This window comes from Orycteropus afer, unplaced genomic scaffold (assembly GCF_000298275.1).
Source record: "Orycteropus afer afer isolate SDZICR_OR568_19922 unplaced genomic scaffold, OryAfe1.0 scaffold00022, whole genome shotgun sequence".
In the NCBI taxonomy this organism is placed as follows: Eukaryota; Metazoa; Chordata; class Mammalia; order Tubulidentata; family Orycteropodidae; genus Orycteropus; species Orycteropus afer.
The window spans coordinates 3,357,505-3,362,861 of NW_006921609.1; positions in this window are offsets into that span (position 1 = coordinate 3,357,505).

Consider the following 5,357-nt stretch of genomic DNA (forward strand, 5'->3'; position numbering starts at 1 on the left):
CATATGAAGAGCATTATAAAGGAGGATTGTGTGGTGATAGGGTTAGGGAGGTTATGTTGTTTTTAGATGCTGTAAAGTTGCCTTTTAATTCATGGCAACCTTAAATGTAACAGAATGAAACATTGCCTGGTCCTGTACCATCTTCAGGATCATTGGAATATTTGAGTCAGTCATTGTAGCTGTTGTGTCAGTCCATCTCATTGAGGGCTTGTTTTTACTGACCTGCTCTTTACCAAACATGATATCCTTTTCTAGCAATTGTTTTTTTTTCTGACAGTATGTCTAAAGTAACTGTGTCAAAGTCTTGCCATCCTCACATCCTCACTTATAATAGAAGGGTTTAACCTAGTCAATGAGGTCAGACAAATCTTCCCAAAGAAAGCAGTACCTGCCTTAACTCCAGAAGGCTGAGTAAGAGGTAAACTAAAGGAAGAAGATACATTCCAATCAGAAGCAATGTCAGTGGCAAAGGGATTGTGGAGCTAGAAAACCAAAACCAAACCAAACTCACTGCCATCTAGTTGATTTTGACTCATAGTGATCCCCTTTGGGTTTCCAAGGTGGTAAATATTTACAGAAGTAGATTGCCCATTCGTCCTTCTGCAGAGTGGCTGGTGAGTGTGAACCTCCAACCTTCTGGTTAGCAGTCAATTACCTTAGTCACTATGCCACCAGAGCTAGAGGCTGTTATGAAGACCAGTATCTAAAAGAAGATTTGCATTATTAGATCTGGGAGGATATGATGTGAAGGGACTGAAGAAGCAGCAGTACCGTAAACAAATGAAAAACTATGGTTATTATTATTATTTTTCCTTTCTATTCCCTGGTGTTGCTATTTTTAAGCAAAGAAGAAATGGGACAGGGGGTATAGGGAGTATCATTGAAGGATGATTAATTTCTATTGAGTAAGTGAGTCAGACAAACTTAAGAGTTAGCAGAAGATGCTGGGTGGGGTGAGGGTCGCAGTTGATCCTTTGTAAAGACTTAAGAAAAAATTAAGAAAGAACATTTAAAACGTATTTAATATGTATTGATCCAAAAAGTGCTGGGATGGCACAAAATGCTTTGTGCTTGACTACTAACCTAAAGGTTGGCAGTTGGAACCTACACAAGGGTGTCAAGGAAGAGAGTCCTCATGATCTTCTGTAAAGTTTACAGCCAAGAAACCCTATGGAGCAGTTTGACTCTGTAACAAGTGGGGTCACCATGAGTCAGAATTGACTGGGTGGCAAAAGCTTTGGTTTGAGTTTTGGATTATTGATTCAAAAAGTCTTCAAATGATTCCAGTTTATAGCACTTAACGTTTTTGTTGTATTCAGATGGAAATTAAGTGTTCTTTGACTTGACCAAGTAGAAATTCAGTGCATATGCTATAATCTGTTAATATATAAGACATTTTTCAGACTGTGTCTCAAAGATATTTTCAGTCACATCTTTTTTTGAGTTCATTATGCCAATACTATAAATTTTGTACTTGCTTGATTAACGAGAGAAATGATCTTCTGGTGAATAGTATAGCATATCCTATGTGACTCTCAACAAATGACTGCTAGTTTCCTGAAATTCTTTTTTTTTGTGTAGCTGCTCTATCATGCACTAAAATTGCTTAATGGACAGGAGAAGAATTAAATGGACAAACAGTGGCAACTCAGATAGAAACAGAGATGACAACTCAAAACGGATAATTTGGTTTCGTCTGCAAAAATCCATCTGCCAAACAACATTCCAGCAGTTTCCAGAGGGCGACCTCTTGTAACAGCTTCTAAGACTCCAATTAATCTCTTAAGAAGGATAAAAGGCAAGTAAAAACAGCAAGAAAGAAAGTCCTCAAACTAAGTAAAAAACTAAATAAACCAAAGTAGACTATAATCTGCAACAAAATGAAGAGAGAAACATTTAGCCTCCTGGTATTCCTGAGAGAATTTTTAAGTAACCATATTGGTGACCAAATTCCAAGATATTAGGAAGAAAATGTATTTGTGTGTGTGTGTGTGTGTGTGTGTGTGTATGATGCCACTAGTGTAGTGTGGCATGTGGAGGTTGAATATAAGACAGGGTCCAATTTTGCCATATGAAGAAAGATTAGTAAAACACAGGTAGGTTTCCAAGATGGATTTAGAACTGGATCATTTGGCAGGTGTTCTGATTTTAGCAGTGGTAGGCCTGGGTATAGGTGATCCAACTGATAGCCAGAATGAATTGTCTATTAGGGGGACAAATCAGGTAGTGGTTTGACTTAGGGTGGCTTCCTCAGAACTGACCCTGAGGTACAGCTTTGAATACAGGTTTTTATTTAGAAGGTGATCCCAGGAAGCATAAGTAGAAAATGTATATAGATATATAAAACAATTCTAACCAATGTGGCCAAGAGTCTCTGGCTTTAGTGATTAATGCAGACCCATCAAAAATATTCACCTCGTCTTAGATTGCTGGAAAGTAAATACAGAATGGTTGGGGCCAGGTAGGAAATTTATCAATCTCAGGACAGCCTTGTGGAAGAAAATATGTATGAGATCTGAATGGTAGACTTTATAGCTATATTGGAATACCATGTTCTTATTAGAGCACTGGGTGGCATTTTTGGCAGGACTCAGGGAAGTGAAGGAGGGAGACCCAGGTGTTCTTATAGCTTAGAAAGGAATTATCGTTGTAAAAGTGTTATGCCAGAGAAAGACCTAGAGGCTGAAGATTAGTACTTTCCCAAATTGGTAATTGTGAACTCTGATTTGGCAATAATAAAGCAATCTAGGAGCCCTGTTGGCTCAGTGGTTAAATACTTGGCTGCTAACAGAAAGGTCAGCAGTTCAAATCCACCAGCCATTCTGTGGGAGAAAGATGAGGCAGTTTGCTTCCATATAGATGTTACAGCCTTGGAAACCCCATGTAACAGTTCCACTCTGTCCTATAGGGACGCTGTAAGTTAGAATTGACTCTGTGGCTTTGGGAAAGGCCATCTCAAATCCTACGGGAACAGCACAATTGTCTCCTTTACATTTCATTTCTTCATTGACTAAGTAATACTGACATATGAATTCAATTTAAGTAGATATAAAAAGGTATAAAATTAAAATTCTTTTCTTTAAGCCTGTCTGCCAGTCATCTAGAATTCTTCCTGAGACAATAATGCTAACAGTTTCTAGCACATTAGTATTGATGAGTGAAGGGAGATTTGGAGTACCTAAGAAAATGAATGATAGTATCCACAATCGCTATGATGTCATCATGAGCTTGGAACAAAGACAACATTATAAAATCAGTAAATGCAATCTACCATGTCTGCTCTAGGTTTCAGAAGGAGGCTTTTTGGTTTTACTGGCAAGATTTCTGGAGCCTGCATGTTATGACATGCAAACTTTCTCACATTGTGGTGGATCAAAAATCACTGGACATCTCTAGTGACTGGGTTATGTCTTAAAGAATGCCTGGTAACCTACTGGTTGGGATGGTGGTAAAAAGTTCTGGGGTTCTGGTATATCGGGGCTACACAGGCAGGAACAGTGTCTCACCTCTTAAATAGGGGAGCTGGTCAGCGTTGTTGTTGTTAAGTGCCGTCGAGTCATTTCCAACTCATGGCGACCCCATGCACAGCAGAACGAAACACTGCCGGATCCCGCGCCAGCCCCACAATCCCTGATATACTTGAGCCCATCATCGCAGCCACTGTGTCAATCCATCTCGTTGAAGGCCTCCCCCTCTTTCATCGACCCTCCACTCTACCAAGCATGACATCCTTCTCCAGGGAATGGTCCCTTCTTACAACATGACCAACGCTGGTCAGCATAGACATTGTAAAATAACTCAGGAAGACATAAGAATCTATGGGTTCTTTTTTTCAAAAGAACCTTGTGACCCAAAGGAGAATAAATGTAACAAAGTTTTTGACCTACATAGTTCCCATATGGGGTGAAGGATGGGGAATGGGAACTACGTTTTATGGGCCAGAAGTTCCATTTTTAGGTTTTTTAAAATTAAGGCTAGTAAATACTACCTACTGGCAAAAAACCCACCGACACCTAGTTGATTCTGACTCTTAACAACGCTATCGGAGTGAGTAAAACTGCTTCATATGGTTTCCAAGGCAGTAAATCTTTGTGGAAGCAGTCTGCCTCATCTTGCTCGTGCAGAGCAGCTGGTGTGTTCAAACCACTGACATTTTGGTTAGCAGCCAAATGTTTTAACCACTACGCCACCAGAGCCCCTTAGTGAATATTAGGAATCATTCTTATTTCTTGACTAATTTAATTAAATAAATTATGGGGGGAAGAAAAAGAAGGAGGAACAGTTGTTCCTGATTCAATTCTTGGTTGTCTGCCAGTGCTTGTTCCTTATAGTCTATTTTAACCACAGCCCAACCTCCCTTAAATATAGTACCAAGTATCTAAGGCAGTTCTGATAGTCAAGGAGTTTTGGCTTTAGATTGTGAATGTGTGTGTGTGTGTGTGTGTGTGTATTTGTCTTAGTTATCTAGTGCTGCTATAAGTGAAATACTACAACGAGATGGCTTTCACAAACAGAAATTTATTTTCCCACAGGAGGATAGAAGTTTGAATTCAGATTGCCAGCTCATGGTAAAGGCTTTCTTCCTCTGTTGGTTGTGGAGGAAGGTCCTTCTTTTCTCTGTGCTTCTCTTCCTGGGCGATTTTCTTGTGTCTTGGCATATCTTTTACACATCTCTGCTTCATTCTTTTGTTTGTTTAATCTCTTTTATATCTCAAAAGAGATTAATTTAAGTCATACCCTACATTAATCCAATCTTGTTAACATAACAAAGATAACCCATTCCCAAATGAGGTTAAAACTGTAGACATAAAACCAAACCAAACTCACTGCCATCAAGTTGATTCCAACTCATAATGACCTCCTTTGGGTTTCCAAGGCAGTAAATCTTTACAAAAGTAGATTGCCCAGAACTTTCTTTTGCAGAGTGGATGGGGGTTTGAACTACATAGCGGTTAGGATTTACAACACATATTTTTTAGGGATACAATTCAATCCACAACAATGAAGGAAGAGACATACCAAGCCACATGAAGATTGCCCAGGAGAAGAAACTCAAAAGAGACAAGGAACTTCCTCCAGAGCCAATTGTGAGAAAAAGCCTTCCCTTCCTAAAGCCAGCACCCTGAGTTTTGACTTCTAATCTCATAAATTTTTTTTTTCATCTTTTTTTTTAATTGTGATTTGGGTGAAGATTTATAGAGCAAATTCACTTTCCATACAGCAGTTTACATATACTTTGTCTCATGTCATTGAGCACAGTTAACCACAATGCAACAGCTCCCCTCCCACTTCCTCTCCATAGTTACCTCTTCCCAGTGTCCATCCCTCCATACTCTCCTGCCCCCTGAGCTGTCTCC